The sequence below is a fragment of the Musca autumnalis genome, unplaced genomic scaffold, assembly GCF_047663935.1.
Source record: "Musca autumnalis isolate F117 unplaced genomic scaffold, ASM4766393v1 scaffold_4, whole genome shotgun sequence".
NCBI lineage: Eukaryota > Metazoa > Arthropoda > Insecta > Diptera > Muscidae > Musca > Musca autumnalis.
In genome coordinates, this window is record NW_027411977.1 from 169,749,118 (window position 1) to 169,767,575 (window position 18,458).

The following is an 18,458-nucleotide window of genomic DNA, read 5'->3' on the forward strand; positions in this document are numbered from 1 at the left end:
TAGGAAATATAATTTTTAAATTGAATTAAAAATTAAAATTCAATTAAATTAAATTAAAAAATGTTTATTTTTATGACCTTTTTGTTTTTGTTATAACTACAAAATAAAATAAAACTAATTTTGAATTTAAAAAAAATAAATAATAAAAACATTGCATTTTAATTTTCTAACAAAATGCCCTAATGTAAGTTATTACCAAAATCACACACAATTTTACAAACAAAAGCACACACAAGAACAGACAACATACAAAGCCACCCAAAAGACAATCATCATACTTATCACCCATATTCTTCATGAGTACGTTGTGCCACCCACAAACGATCAAGAGAGCACTTGTGATTTTTACACACAAGTCAAAATTGGATTTACACTCATTCCACCCTCTAAGCAACGGTCGTAAAATCATCAATTGGTTTTTGTTGCGTGGTAAAAATACACGAGTGGAAAACACACTCGCTATTAAAGCGTTCGAGACTGTATCTAAGTAGCTCGCTTTTGCCTGTGGCTCATTGAAGATCTCTGGTACCTTTCAAGGGGAACAATTTTGAAGTGAAACTGTATCGGGTAATATACATTTTGAAATGCGTGTAAATCGCGAAATCCTAAAAATCACTTGATGCACGCAAAAAAAAACGGCCTCTCTAACATATGTCCCAAACATATTTTGCAGCAAGCATATATATGTTTGCAACAGTCCCAAACATAATATATGTTTGGGTCTGCAAACAAATATATGTTTGGGTGCAAACATATATATGTTTGGGTGCAAAGATATTTATGTTTGGGTGCCAATATATTATATGTTTGGGTGCAAAAAAATACAAGCCCAAAAGGCACAAAAAAAACGAACACATGCACCAGTGGGCGCTTACTGAGAGCAAGGGAGCGTAAAATTCAATGTAAAACACTTTGAAATGTGTGCTCACTTGCTCTCAGTACCCAGTTGTTCGGGTAACTAGGGAATAACTAGCAATTTTGCTGGCTACTGGTAAACACCCCTAGTTACCACCCAATCTACTCGCAATGCTATAGACTGGTGAATTTAACATGGGAATGTCATAGGATAGACCCCTTCCTTGTCCCCCCACTGCATTACCAGTAACCACCCAATTCGATAGTCGTGTGAGAGGCAATCGTCTCTTCATTGCATTACCAGTAACCAGTCAAATCGATAGTCTTGGGAAACCCAATTGTCTCTTCACTGCATTACCAGTAACCAGTCAATTCGGTACTCAGAAATGAAAGGCAAAACTACTAGTACCTTGAAGTCATTTATTTTATTACATGGAGTGCAAATATTTTACAAAGGACAATATAATCGTGTATTCATACAGATCTTGATCCTTAATACTGGAACTAGTGTATGACTACTTGATACAGCGACTTATGTTTATTTGGTCCTCGGAATATTTTTCTCATGGGTCCTTCAGATCATTCAAAATTTCCTGGAATAAAATGTATAGAAGTTTAATGAAATGGCGCGATAATGGATTGTGTCAAGATATGTATCAATACTTACCACATATATATTATAAATATTCTTCTTAAATTAATCATCCTTTCTATGATTTAGCTCGTAACACGTTCTTTTTTGCATCTTAAATTTTAGCACAACAAACGCATCAAAATACGTTTTTTAATTATGAAAAACAATATGACAGAACAATTTTTTATATTTTGTTTAAAAAAAGAAATAATGTTAGAAAGAGATTACAAGAGAGAAACATTGTCGAATACACTATCCATCGGTAGTCTGTAAAATAGTCAATATATTACACGCCGCATTACCTGTAACTAGGGAATTGACATGATGGGCAGGGAAGCCCATTTTCTGTGGCAAAAACAGACTATAGGCTATTTTGTGTGCCATTTTTGGGTGTAAAGTAACTAGGATCCATGAGTAACTAGTTACATGCCTATGTCAAAGTAGACAATTGCTATTTATTGAACAACTGGGTAAGAACTCACTGGCTATCTCTATAGTATACACACAAATGTTGAGGTTGTTTATTGAAAGGCAAAAGAACAACAAACACATAGGTACATACAAAATTCCAAAGAAATACATAACACACTTTAATAAAAGAAAAACTGATTGAAATAATTTGTAAATAGTCACACTTTTAAAAAGGGAAAATATATAGAAACGTAGTTGAACGCTTCTCCTTAGTTGTGAAATAAAACAAATTGTCCTCATAGTTGAAATCATCAGCGGGGAATCGGCATCTAGACTCAAATGATTATGTAATGTAATAAATAAATATGGATATGCCATATATCAAATATACATAAGTATGTATGTAATTACCAATATTAAATGCGATTTCTTCCTTGTCCAATAAAATAATTCCATTCAACTTTCCGATTCAATTATAAAATGTATTGGGCATTTAATTTACTAAAAAGCACAATTTCTTTAAGAAAACACAAAACACTGATTTATTCACTCACTTTACCGTCTTGACTCTACAAAGGCATCTAAAACACTGAAGAAAGAAAAAAATATAATTCATATCATTTCTTCTTCGCCTGCTAAGTTGGTTAACAACAACAAAACAAGAAACACACGAGTTTGACGCATACATGCCACCAAAGCCCCCTTCTTCGCTTCGACGTCTTCTATTATACGATACACACAACTCTTCTTTATAAAACAACATTCCACAGCCGGGAGAGCACTGTTATTACTCTCGTTGACAAACATCCTCTCTCCACCCATGAAAAAATGTTCTAACATAAAAAATATGTTTTACCCAAACATATCAAAGTGAGATATGTTACAAAATGTTGCAAACATATATTTGTTTGGACCCAAACATATTATGTTTGGATCCAAACATATATTTGTTTGCAACCGGTCCCAAACATATTTCTAACATAAATTTTTCTGCGTGTGCGCATGCGGCTTCCCGCTACAACGAATTGTTTTCTTTTCATTTGTAAAAATTTACCAAGATTTACTTTGGCGGCGGCGATATAGCATCGTCTGCAGTTTAGTGTGCAAAAAATTTTATAACGCTAATAATTTGCACAAAGTGCGCATCCGATTTCTATCGCGGGGTACCAGCACACTCAAAAGGATATTGTAAATACTGCCCCCAAAAAATATGTTTTTTAGAAAAAATATCGCACTAAATGTTGGCCTTTGGCAGTAGATTACTGTGCTGTTGTGTGGGCTACATAGTCAATATACATATCAAATTATGCGTAATCGCGAGTACCTTAATCCTATGATTGGTTTTTCGAAATACCCGAGTGTGCGCCCAAGTTAAATCAAAAATGTAAAAACGTCGATAGCTTCAATGTGTTTTCGCCTATGTTTATTCATTTACGCGGTCATAAACTCCACTATTTGTTCAAAATCGCTTATAACGACGAAATCCTAAAGTCCCGAATTTCTGTCCTTTATATTTCACACAGATAAATATCGCTTATAACGTCATATCGGTTGTAATCTTTTTTGTGAAATATTTAAATTTTGCTATCGGTTTTAACTTCGAACCATACGTAGAAAAAACATTTCTCTCAATATTTTGTTGTATGTATATTTTTCACGCTCAAACAACTACAATATATCAATCATATGCGCAACATGTTCGCAGACGGGGTTGGACAACTGAATTACGACCAACATGTAGGCGGTCTCAAGTCAATTAAGCTAGCATTTTTGCCACACACTGTCACATCTGTTTTACAACCCATGGACCAAGGTGTAATAAAATCATTAAAATCGCATTGCCGGAATCGGCAAATATCCACTATCCTGGCAAGAATAGAAAAGGGTCAAAGTACAAAATTAAATGCGTTGGATGCCGTGTTATTGTTAGATGACGTGTCAGAGGCGTGTCTAGCTGTACAAAACCTTCAAAAATATATTTACTCAGAAAATGTTACAAGCCATGAATGTGTTTCAGATCTGAGTTAAATTTAAAACTTATGTTAGAATTCAAAAGTCCAAACTAAAATAACAGACTATTTTAAATAGAACCATATACTATATTAACGTAATATACATATCTGCTGAGGAGTGAATGAATTAATATCGTTATTTTGTATTATTTTATTTTTAAGCAATTTCTACGAATGTATATAAAATGAAGAAGTAAAATATTGAATTGAATTTATTTATTTACTTAGTAAAACAATGTATACCCAAAAGTCACTATACATAATTTAATTTAACCTATTTTATACATATGGTGAATAACGACTATCGCTTAAAGCGTCCGATTTTGGTCGGTCGTTATAAACGATATATATATGCATGTATACATACCCAGCAAAATTTGAAGGAAGGGGTTCTTTGCGATGACGTGATTTCATGTCATCTTTTGCATTGGTTCAAAGGAAGTTGTGAAAGATCCGATCTTTTCATTAGGATTTGAACCAATGCAAAGGAAGTCGTGAAAGATCCGATCTTTTCATCAGCATTTGTACCCATTCCATCGTTCCAATAGAGATGATGTTTGTGTTTTTATTTACACACCTGTTTATTTTCATTTTGGTATGTTCCAGTACTGCAAAAATCTACTAATTTTTACTATTTTTTCCGATGACATAAAGAAAAAATGGTTATTGTAGTAAAAATTAGTAGATTCTTGCAGGTTCTGGAACAGACCAAAGTTGTTAGAACTGTCGTCGTGATGTTGTCTTACATTTCCTGCATATCAGACAACTAAAACTTCTAAACAGTTGGTATTGTATGAAGCTCGAAATGTCTGCAATAAAAATGAAGTCCCAATCATCGAGCTAAAAATAGAATCGGACTGCACACATTGATATTTTAAAAGTTTCTTGTCTGTTCTAAATCTGCCATACATAGAACGAAATCAATCAAATCTCGCTTCTTGGAATTTGAAAAAAAGTCCGAAACGATATATATATATATATATATATATATATATATATATATATATATATATATATATATATATATGTATGCATGTATACATACCCAGCAAAATTTGAAGGAAGGGGTTCTTTGCGATGACGTGATTTCATGTCATCTTTTGCATTGGTTCAAAGGAAGTCGTGAAAGATCCGATCTTTTCATTAGGATTTGAACCAAGGCAAAGGAAGTCGTGAAAGATCCGATCTTTTCTTCAGCATTTGTACCCATTCCATCGTTCCAATAGAGATGATGTTTGTGTTTTTATTTACACACCTGTTTATTTTCATTTTGGTATGTTCCAGTACTGCAAAAATCTACTAATTTTTACTATTTTTTCCGATGACATAAAGAAAAAATGGTTATCGTAGTAAAAATTAGTAGACTCTTGCAAGTTCTGGAACAGACCAAAGTTGTTAGAACTGTCGTCGTGATGTTGTCTTACATTTCCTGCATATCAGACAACTAAAAACTTCTAAACAGTTGGTATTGTATGAAGCTCGAAATGTCTGCAATAAAAATGAAGTCCCAATCATCGAGCTAAAAATAGAATCGGACTGCACACATTGATATTTTAAAAGTTTCTTGTCTGTTCTAAATCTGACATACATAGAACGAAATCAATCAAATCTCGCTTCTTGGAATTTGAAAAAAAGTCCGAAACGAAAAGGAACAAGAATCTGAAAATAAAGAAGAAACGACTTTGGGAAAGAAACAATTAAAAATAAATTAATTAAGCATAAATGGTATTTTCCAGAAAAAGTCTCTCCTCCCCGTTCGTTACATTTTGTTCTTAGAGCAAGCCGGGTTGTAGATCCCTACATATTTTCGTCACTAAACAAAAGAGTATAAATTTCCAAAATCTTGTTATAAAATAACAAAATTATAAAATAAAAGTAATTTACGCAATAAAAATACTTAAAGGAGTACATTTGGAGTCCATGTCGAAATTTGAACTGGTGATGGGAAGATAATAGAAAAAACCTTTTTGTAAGATGAAAGAATATCAGTTGCGGAGAACGGTGGATGTAATCTTTTGCGTTGCAGCTGTGGTGATTGCATTGCAATTTTTGATGTAAACTTTTTGCTGATCAATTAATTGTAGTTATTTCGTGAAATCGTTTGAATTAATAAAGAGTTTTGTTTGTCCATATTTCAGTAGAGCATTTCTATTTTCCAAACAAGACATGAAAATGTCATGCCAAGGGGTTGGTGAAAATGACATGTCAAAGCATTGGTTAAAATGACATGCCAAAGCATTGGTGAAAATGACATGTCAATGCATTGGTTAAAATGACATGTTTAGGATCCAAAAAAGAACGTCATCTTTTGGGGGTCACGCTCATATAAAATTCATGAATAAAAATGAAAAAAAATGATATACCAGATCACTTGCACCCATGATTCAACTCATGATTTTGCATCGAAGATTTTACTGGGTATATATATATCAGGCAAAATGTCTAAAATTGTCTTTTCCATTTCAAAAAAATCAAAAAAATTTTTTGACACTACATCAATGATTTTTGGTACATAGATTAAGAAAAAATCTGCATTCCAAATCTGTTTGCGTTACTAACTTTGATCGTTGCGCGCAAAAGATATGACCGTTTTAATTATGATAATGAGAAAAAATTCTAAAAAAATCGCGGCTTAATATAGTTAGCTGTTATATCCTATTATCGTTAACTGAATTCGTATCCTTTGCGATGATGCAAAAAATAATCGCAAAGTCTCAATGGATTCGCGAAAAATCAAATTTGTTAAATAATTTCACGTATTTACAAACATATTTTTGAAACAATAGCGCTCATACTTACGAAAAATATATAAAAAAATTATAACAGCATCCAGACATTTTTTTGAGGAATAAAATGAAACCTAAGTTGTGAAGGTTGGAGCTATAGTATTCATGTTATTTGCAAAAATACGAAGGAAATATTAGGAAAAAATTAAAATCATATTATTCTAATTTTATTTTTTTATGGTTTTATAGGAAAAGTTGGAGAAAAAATGTTTGAGTTCTTCGGCATTTTCGTGAGAATTTCACACAATAATGATGATATTCTGTTGTAACAAATTTTTCGCTTATAGTTTTCCTATTGGATAATATTATTAGAACCTTATATTAAATCACAAGGAATTCCAATTGTGGCATAACGTTAAAATAATGTTATATTGAATATTATAACATTTGAGACGCATATAAACCGCGTAATTATGAAAATGACTTGATGCGCATCCGATTTTCCAACACAGCGAATCAATCCCTTTTATTTGATGTACAGTGTGTCAAATTCTATTTGGCGGCCACGATGTAGCATCTGCTGCATATTAGGGTGCAAAATACTGTAAAATGGTCATAATTTCCGCGAAGTTAATTTACATTTTATGCGCATCCGATTTCAATAATCACCATTAAAAAATACATCATTCTATGCCGTTTCAATGCGATCCATCAAGAACCGTGGATGTAGCATCGCACTCAAATTTTAGAAAAAATCTATTATATCTCTGGATTTACGAGAGTTTTTAAATAACAGTTTTCGCACAGTTTAAACACGCGTATCGATCTATTTATTTAAGTTGAACTGACACACCCAAAACGCGTTTTAATATGCGATATTTTCAAAATAATTTTTTGCAAATTTTCGAAATTTGAGGGGTATCACATCCGCCGATCTAGTGGGTGGATTTTTACGCGTCGTGGCTTGTTAGATTCAGAACGTAAAAAAACTAAATTTACGCGGGTTTCCACGGAAATCGAATGAGGTTTGTAAATTTTAAACCAAAAAAATAGGTTTTTGAGAAAAATTTACGCACAAAATTTTCGTGTTTGGCGCAGATTACTTTGATCCTGTGAGGGCTACACCCTCATGTTATACATTAAAAAATGCGAAATCGCGAGTACTACAATAAAATAATAAGCTTTTAGGGAAATCCAGATACGCGTCCCGATTAGAGCAAAAATTCAAAAAACCCCACTTTTCAGGTTTCAAAATGTCAGCATCCGTTTGAGGTAGATACAGTGGATATATTAAAAAATCATACATTAGAAACATCAACTCTGAAGTGTACTCTTTAACTTCTCCTTTGAGCATTAAGCTCTACATTGTGTTGTAAAACCACTAATTGGAAAATATGATAATGAAACTCGTTTAATTCGACGATTTTTTCCCATTTTTTTTACATTAGTACGACCACAGCTTCCGCTCAAATTATTATTTTAGGAAACCCCTCGGTGAATCGGGCTAAAACAGTTTATTTTACCGAAATGCGGTCAAAAGTTATGGTATAGTAAAACTGATCGCGAGTTACAATAACCCATACCTCAGTTTCAACATAAGTTAATTTTCTACAAAAAGCTTGATATATATATATATGCCCAGCAAAATTTGAAGGAAGGTGTTCTTTGCGATGACGTGATTTCATGTCATTTTTTGCATTGGTTCAAAGGAAGTCGTGAAAGATCCGATCTTTTCATTAGGATTTGAACCCATGCAAAAGAAGTTGTGATAGATCCGACGTTTTCAACAGCATTTGAACCCATTCCATCGATCCAATTACTAATTTTCGCTTTTTAAAAAAAAATTTTATAAGAACGCTAATTGTTTTATTGAGCACCATTGTTACAAAAAAGTTCTCTCGAAGTGACTTCAGCGAGTAGATTGCATAATACCTGCAAAATATTACACAGAATTCGCGGAATGTACATAAAATTAATAAATTATTGAATATAAGTCAAATTTTTTCAAAATTGAGCCTCATTTAGTGGTCATTAAATTTACTAAAAATTTGTTCTGGATCAAAACTTCAAGGCGAATCAAATGAGACAACAATCATACAGATTGGTATTATATTTTCGATGTCACAGCCAAAATAAACACATATTTTGGTTAAAAATATAATTTTTTGTTTGAAAAAATATTTTTCCACATTCGTTATGTAGTATAAAATTTTGGAAAAATCTATAGGAATACTTCCTTCATTTTGCTTAAATCTCCCATTAAAATATTCTTATTTAAGCTTTCCTATTGAGGAAGATAATTGGGTTGCTGAGGATATATCTCAAGGCTTCTGAAATGGAAATAGAGGTCACATAACCCATTTTAATTTATATGCATTTTAAAATACGTGTAAATCGTGTACAGCAAGACAATATCTTCTAATTTGTATATATTTTTCGAAATTTAATTTGGAGGCCAAGATGTAGCATCGACTGCATCTTAGCACTAAAAAACCTATAAAATATCGCTAATTTGCGCAAAGTGAATACAATTTTTGTCCGCATCCGATTTCAATGTCCACCATGAAAATCTACATCGATATATATCTATTTCAAGGCGATCAATCAAGAACCGTGGATGTAGCATCCCACACTATTTTTTGGTATAAAATGAATGTAGCTCTCTTATCAGTGAAGTTTTCAAATCTCTGTTTCCGCTAAAGCGAAGATGCTGTATTAGTTGTTTTATTGCAGTGGAAACGAACGGCAGAAAACGCGATAAAATACGCGATATTTCCAAAAACAATTTTAGGTGATTTTTCTACTTTGGACTTTCTTGTAACTCGCGTTTTAGTAGATGGATGAGGAATGATTTATTAGATCCGGAACGTAAAAAACTAAAATGTGCAATCAAGTACGAGGAAATCGAATGACAATTGTAAAAACTAGGCCCGAAAAATATGCTTTTTACAAAAATGTTCGCACAAAATTTCCGCATTTGGATGTAGATTTCTATGAAGCTGTGCAGACTACATTCACATTATTCGTATCAAATAACTCAGAATCGCAAGTACTACAATCCTATATATAATTTTTTGAAAAACCTGTTTGCGGAAAGAAACTAGAAGAAAATTTCAAAAAACACTGTAAATCTGGCTTCAAAATGTCAGCATCAGTTCAAATTCAAATTTTGAAAAGTAATACTTTAGTGAGATGATCCTTATTTAGTTTGCTTCTACTTTTACTTTGACAAGAAAATCGAGAGAAGTGTGGTTTACTCACAAATCGAGAGAAAACAAAAAAAACATGGTGGCTTTTACCCATTTTTTAACGTAAATATAGCCACAGCTTCCACCCAAATTATCTTTTAAGGCCAATATTTTTTGCCACGTCCAAAAACATTTCATTTTATCCAAAAATATTTAATTTGTATAATATAGAATCACAAGTCGCGTATTCTAAAAGGGTAAACCTTGGCTTCAAACGAAGTCGTTAAAGATCCGATCTTTTCATCAGCCTTTGAACCCATGCAAAAGAAGTTGTGAAAGATCCGACGTTTTCAACAGCATTTGAACCCATTCCATCGATCCAATTACTTATTATACTAATTAATAATTATACTAATTATTTACAATAGGCTTGATGTTATGTTGTCATTGCAAAGGGTTGGTGAAAATGACATGCCAAAGCATTGGTGAAAATGACATGTCAAAGCATTGGTGTAAATGGCATGCTTTGGATCCAAAAATGAGTAGCACCTTTTGGGGTCCATGCTCATATAAAATTCATCGATGAAGATGCTAAAAAGATGACATGCCAGCTCCCTTGCACCCATGAGCGCGAAAAAAACTTATCCTTTTCTTCTGAAATGGGATATGAAATAATTGATATATATATATATATATATATATATATATATATATATATATATATATGGCGAATAACAAAATTCCTTTACAATTCCATTTGAAAAAAATTGAAAAATTTTTTTACGAGCACATCTACGATTTTTGGTATAGAGGTAAAGGAAAAAATCCGGTTTCAAATCTGCTCGCGTTCACGAAATTGGCCAATGCGCGCAAAAGTTATAGCGGTTTTTATTCTCATATAAAGAAAAAATATTTAAAAATATCTTTTTTGTTGTTATGAGAAAATGTATGCATAAATCGGTAACAGCATTCCATATCTATTCGTAGATGTTTAAATAGTTATTAAATTTATTATTATTATTTTCGCGGAAAATCAACAAATAATAAAAAAATTTTGAAGTAAATCCAAATTATCCTGTTCCAGAATCCGTACAAACCCTCAAAAAATAAATTAAAGAATATATGCGGAATCTAGACAATGCGTAGAAAATATATATATTATAGAGATTGGGTACATAAATTGCATATTATAGCAACAACAAAAGAGAAAAACTTATTGTTGGAAAATATTGTTGCAAATATTTTTTTGGTTTGATTCTAAAAATTAGAAAAAAATATTTGGGAGTTCTCCAACTATTTTGCTAAAATCCCATAGAATAATGAATGTATACTGTTAAAACTTCATCAAAAAATATGGTTTACCATCCCGAGAGTTTAACTGATTACTGTGATAACTTATTAGGGTAGGAAATTAAGAGTAATATTGAAATTACAATCATTCAATTAATATTAAAATTAAAAAGCCTGTTATTCGCGAATTAGTTAAAGTCGGTTGATGCGCATCCGTTTTTGGATACAGCAAATCAATCTCTTTCAAAATTTATGCATATTTCGATGTTTTACTCAGGGGCCATTGTGTGCCGCCAGTTGCATCATACACTGCAAAAAACCTTAAAGTTGGTAAAAGTCGCGCAATTTGCATACGATTTTGATGCGCATCCGGTTTCATCAGCGCCTATCAAAAATACGTCAAAATATACCAATTTTAATTAGATTCTTCAAGAACCGCGAATGTGCCTACACATTCAATTTTTTGTGAAAGACCCATATTACTCGCGTATCTCTTTTCATTTATGACACGCGTTTTCGCAAATATTATAATCGCCAGTAATGGATTCCATTTATGTAAAAAATTTTAAAGAAAATCGCGGTTTAGTACGCGGATTTGTCAAAATATATTTTTGCTGATTTTCCGATTTTCAGGGTATCTATATCCACGGTTTTAGTAGATGGATTCGATCGCGGAAGTCTTTATTAGAACCGTCGCGTAAAAAAACTAAATTCACGCGGGTTTCAAAGGAAATGGAATGACAGTTGTAAATTTTACACGCAAAAAATAGGTTTTGTAAGAAAATTCACGCATCAAATTTTGGCCTTTCGACTCTAATTACTAGGATGCTGTAAGGAGCACACTCATGAGATATGCATCAAACGACGTAAAATCACGAGTTCTATAATCGTGTTAAGAGTTTGGAATATTATATTCTTGCGCGTCCGGATTATTAAAAAAATTCAAAAAACCCCGAAATTCCGGCTTCAAAATGTCAGCGTCAATTTTAGGTGAATACAGTGGATATATCGAAAAATCATACACTACAATCTTGTTGCCCATGGAGTATTCTGTGATTCTTTCTTTGGGGATAGGTCTATAAAATGTAAGGTTAAGCCAGAAATCGTATGGGATCATAACAAAACTTGTTGGCTTCAACCCATTTTTACTCATTTTTCTACATTGATGCCAACACAGCTTCCACGAAAATTAATTTTAATGGTCGACATTATGGGATCCCTCCTAAAACACTTCATTTTAAAGAATTGTAGTCATACTTTATAGAATATGTTAACAGTTCGCGAATTCTGATAGGGTGAAACTCGGATTCATCGATTGCAAAACATTTTTGTTATTTACCATATATATAAAATTGAAATTTGTTTGTCTGTTTGTTTGTTTGTGCCTTATAGACTCGAAAACCGCTGAACAGATCTTACTGAAATGTTTAGGGTACATTGCTACATGGCCTGGAATGAAAATAGGCTATATCATTTTCTGAAATTTCGCGTTGATCTGGAGATATAGCATCAAAACCGGAGGTACCTCCAAAAAATTTAGATTTTGTATGCAAATATCTTTAGAACTGTTGCAGATACAATCTCCAAATTTTGTATGCGTGACGGAATTTTATGTAAAAATAAATTTACCAAATTATATTCAAATCGGTTGAGATTTGGATATAGCTCCCACATACATATATTTTCGGCCGATTTCCTTATTTTATGTACCAAACATGCTATTTATGTCCAATTTCAATGAAATTTGGAACGTGTGACGGAAATCGGTCTGGAAATAAACGTGCCAAATTATATCAAAATCGGTTTAGATTTGGATATAGCTCCCATACATATATATTTTCGGCCGACTTCCTTATTTTATGCACCAAATACGCTATATATGTCCAATTTCGCTGAAATTTTGAATGTCCGACGGAATTTGATCTAGAAATAAATGTGCCAAATTATATCGAGATTGATTCAGATTTGGATATAGCTCCCATATACATATATTTTCGGCCGATTTCCTTATTTTATGCACCAAACACGCTATATATGTCCAATTTCGCTGAAATTTAGAATTTGTTACAGAACTTGGTCTAGAAATAAATGAACCAAATTATATCGAAATCGGTTCAGATTTGGGTATAGCTCCCATATATTTTTTCGGCCGATTTTCCGCACTTGATGCACCAAACACGCTATATTTGTCCAATTTCGCTGAAATGTGGAATGTGTAACGGAATTTGGTCTAGACATAAATGTGCCGAGTTATATTGAAATCGGTTCAGATTTGGATATAGCTCCAATATATATTTGCGATCGATTTTCCACATTTGATGCCCCAAACACGCTATATATGTCCAATTTCGCTGAAATTTGGTGGTTCTGACGGGATTTGTTCTAGAAATAAATGTGCTAAATTATATCGAGATCGGTTCAGATTTGAATATAGCTCTCATATATATTTTCGGCCGATTTTCTGTATTTTATGCAACAAGCACGCTATATATATCCAATTTCGCTGAAATTTGGAATATGTTACAGAACTTGGTCTAGAAATAAATGTGCCAAATTATATCGAAATCGGTTCAGATTTGGATATAGCTCCTGTATATATTTTCTGCCGATTTCATGTATTTGAGGCACCAAACACGCTATTTATATCCAATTTCAATAAAATTTGGAACGTGTGACTGAACTTGGTCTAGAAATACATGTGCCAAATTATATCGAAGTAGGTTCAGATTTGGATGCAGCTCCCATATATATTTTCGGCCGATTTTCCGCATTTGATGCACCAAACACGCTATATATGTCCAAATTCGCTGAAATTTGGAGGGTCTGACGGAATTTGTTCTAGAAATAAATGTGCTAAATTATATCGAGATCGGTTCAGATTTGAATATAGCTCCCATATATATTTTTGGCCGATTTCCTGTATTTTATGCAACAAGCACGCTATATATGTCCAATTTCGCTGAAATTTGGAATGTGTTACAGAACTTGGTCTAGAAATAAATGTGCCAAATTATATCGACATCGGTTCAGATTTGGATATAGCTCCTGTATATATTTTCGGCCGATTTCCTGTATTTTATGCACCAAACTCGATATATATGTCCAATTTCTCTGAAATAAGACATAAAAGTGCCAAATTTTATTGAAATCGGTTCAGATTTAGATATTGCTCCTATATATATATTCTGCTGATTTTCTGTATTTGATGCATCAAACACGCTATATGTGTGTAATGTCGTTGAAATTTGGGATGTGTGACGGAATTTGTGCGAAAAATAAATGTGCCAAATTATATGGAGACCGGTTCAGATTTGGACACACTATATATGTATGTTAAATTTCACTAAAATTTGGGAAGCGTGACGAAATTCGTTCTAGAAATAAATGGGACAAATAATATCGAAATCGGTTCAGATTTGAATATAGCTCCCATATATTTTCGGCTAATTTTCTGTATTTTATGCACAAAACACGCTATGTATGTTCAATTTCAATGAAATTTGGAATGTGAGACGGGATTTGGTCTAAAAATAAATTTGACAAATTATATCGAGATCGAGTCATATGGGAATATAGCTCCCATATATATTTTCGGTCGATTTCATGTTTTTGTTACGTATGTTCAATTTCAATGAAATTTTGAAGATTTATCAGTCAGTAGAAGTCATCATTATTTACACAAGTACTTATAGTTGGGAAGGAATTGACCAAGGCTTAGCTATTAGGTATCATATCTTTGAGAGACTTCTTAAGATTTATGTGTTATTATGATATATCTAAATCATTAGGAATACTTATAGGCGGAAAGGTTTTCGGAGGAGTGTTACCTCCTGAAACATACAAAATTACCATAGTAGCTCCATAACAACCCTGAATAGGTATATAACGCCTTCATATCTCCTATATTTATTCGTTAAAATATTAAAAATTATTAAAAATTATGGCATTCCATTATATTTTATCGTAGTAGGGGCAGCAAAGCGCACCGGGTTCAGCTAGTATATCTATATATATAAAATTGAAATTTGTTTGTCTGTTTGTTTGTTTGTTTGTGCCTTATAGACTCGAAAACCGCTGAACAGATCTTACTGAAATGTTAAGGGTTCATTGCTACATGGCCTGGAATGAAAATAGGCTATATCATTTTTTGAAATTTCGCGTTGATCTGGAGATATAGCATCAAAACCGGAGGTACCTCCAAAAAATTTAGATTTTGTATGCAAATATCTTCAGAACTATTACAGATACAATCTCCAAATTTTGTATGTGTGACGGAATTTGGTGTAGAAATAAATTTACTAAATTTTATTCAAATCGGTTCAGATTTGGATATAGCTCCCACATACATATATTACATATGTCCAATTTCAATGAAATTTAGAATGTGTGGCGGAATTTGTTTTAGAAATAAATGTGCCAAATTATATCGAGTTTGGTTCAGATTTGGATATAGCTCCCATCTACATATATTTTCGGCCGATTTCTTTTTTATGCACCAAACACGCTATATATGTATGTCCAATTTCGCTGAAATTTAGAATGTGTGATGGATATTGGCCTAGAAATATATGTGCAAATTTTTTTTTGAAATCGGTTCAGATTTGGATATAGCTCCTATATATATTTTTTCCGATTTCATGTATTTGATGCACCAAACACACTATATATGTCCAAATTCACTCAAATTTGGAATGTGTTACAGCACTTGGTCTAGAAATAAATGTGCCAAATTATTTTGAAATTGGTTCAGATTTGGATATAACTCCCATATATATTTTCGGCAGATTTTCTGCATTTGATGCACCAAACACGCTATATATGTCCAATTTCGCTGAAATTTGGAATGTGTAACGGAATTTGGTCTAGACATAAATGTGCCGAATTATATCGAAATCGGTTCAGATTTGGATATAGTTCCAATATATATTTTCAGCCGATTTTCCACATTTGATGCACCAAACATGCTATATATGCCCAATTTCGCTGAAATTTGGAGGGTCTGACGGAATTTTTTCTAGAAATAAATGTGCTAAATTATATCGAGATCGGTTCAGATTTGAATATAGCTCCCATATATATTTTCGGCCGATTTCCTGTACTTTATGCGCCAACCACGCTATATATATCTAATTGCGCTGAAATGTGTGATGTGTGATGGATATTGGCCTAGAAATATATGTGCCAATTTATATCGAAATCGGTTTAGATTTGGATATAGCTCCTATATATATTTTCTGCCGATTTCATGTATTTGAGGCACCAAACACGGTATTTATATCCAATTTCAATAAAATTTGGAACGTGTGACTGAACTTTGTCTAGAAATACATGTGCCAAATTATATCGAAATCGGTTCAGATTTGGATATAGCTCCTTTATATATTTTTGGCCGATTTCGTGTATTTTATGCACCAAACTCGCTATATATGTCAATTTCTCTGAAATTTGGAATGCGTAACGCGGTTTGGTCTAGAAATAAATGTGCCAAATTATATCGAAATCGGTTCAGATATGGATATAGCTTCCATATATATTTTCGGCCGATTTTCCTCATTTGATGCACCAAACACGCTATATATGTCCAAATTCGCTGAAATTTGGAATGTGTTTTAGAACTTGGTCTAGAAATACATGTGCCAAATTATATCGAAATCGGTTCAGATTGGGTTGCAGCTCCCATATATATTTTCGGCCGATTTTCCGCATTTGATTCACCAAACACGCTATATATATCCAGATTCGCTGAAATTTGGAATGTGTTACAGAACTTGGTCTAGAAATAAATGTGCAAAATTATATCGAAATCGGTTCAGATTTGGATATAGCTCCAATATATATTTTCGGCCGATTTTCCACATTTGATGCACCAAACATGCTATATATGCCCAATTTCGCTGAAATTTGGAGGGTCTGACGAAATTTGTTCTAGAAATAAATGTGCTAAATTATATCGAGATCGGTTCAGATTTGAATATAGCTCCCATATATATTATCGCCGATTTCCTGTATTTTATGCACCAAACACGCTATTATGTCCAATTTCGTTGAAATTTGGAATATGTGACGGATGTTGGCCTAGAAATAGATGTTCCAAATTATATCGAAATAGGTTCAGATTTGGATATAGCTCCAATATATATTTTCGGCCGATTTTCCGCATTTGATTCACCAAACACGCTATATATATCCAGATTCGCTGAAATTTGGAATGTGTTACAGAACTTGGTCTAGAAATAAATGTGCAAAATTATATCGAAATCGGTTCAGATTTGGATATAGCTCCAATATATATTTTCGGCCGATTTTCCACATTTGATGCACCAAACATGCTATATATGCCCAATTTCGCTGAAATTTGGAGGGTCTGACGAAATTTGTTCTAGAAATAAATGTGCTAAATTATATCGAGATCGGTTCAGATTTGAATATAGCTCCCATATATATTATCGCCGATTTCCTGTATTTTATGCACCAAACACGCTATTATGTCCAATTTCGTTGAAATTTGGAATATGTGACGGATATTGGCCTAGAAATAGATGTTCCAAATTATATCGAAATCGGTTCAGATTTGGATATAGCTCCAATATATATTTTCGGCCGATTTCATGTATTTGATGCTCCAAACACGCTATATATGTCTGATTTCAATGAAATTTTTAACGTGTGACGGATATTAGCCTAGAAATATATGTGCCGAATGATATCGAAATCGGTTTAGATTTAGGTATAGCTCCCATATATATTTTCGTCCGATTTGATGAACTTAATGCACCAAAAACGTTGTATATGTACGATTTCAATGACATTTGGAATTTATGACGAATATTGGCCTGGAAATAGATGTTCAAAATTATATCGAAATCGGTTCAGATTTGGATATATATTTTCGGCCGATTTCATTTATTTGATGCACCAATCACGCTGTATATGTCCGATTTCAATGACATTCGTAATGTGCGACGGAATTTGGCCTAGAAATAATTGTGCCAAATTATTTCGAAATCGGTTCAGATTTAGATATAGCTCCCATTATATTTTCGGCCGATTTCTTGTATTTGATTTGATATATACGTCCCATTTCAATGAAATTTTTATCATTATTGACATATCTCTATCAATATTGGAGTAAAAATTATCAATAACAGAAGCAGTTATCCTAAGAGTAATTTAAGATGTCCCAATAGGCTGAATAAATTACAAGTATCCTCAAACTTAAGGTACTCAATTTTAGTGTTGTTCCTAATTTAATTATCTTCTTTAAAGGAGAGAGTGGACTCAGGAGTGTTATAGTATATACAATTTGTAAATGTGACCTACGTAGGACTCATTCATTTATTTT

General features: G+C 32.8%; 1 protein-coding gene across 11 annotated transcripts in view; it reads left to right on the forward strand.

The window, feature by feature from the left end:
- olf413 (DBH like monooxygenase olf413) overlaps positions 1-18,458 on the forward strand; it is a 482,855-nt gene that overhangs the window by 327,573 nt on the left and 136,824 nt on the right. The gene's annotated exons all lie outside the window — the stretch shown is intronic.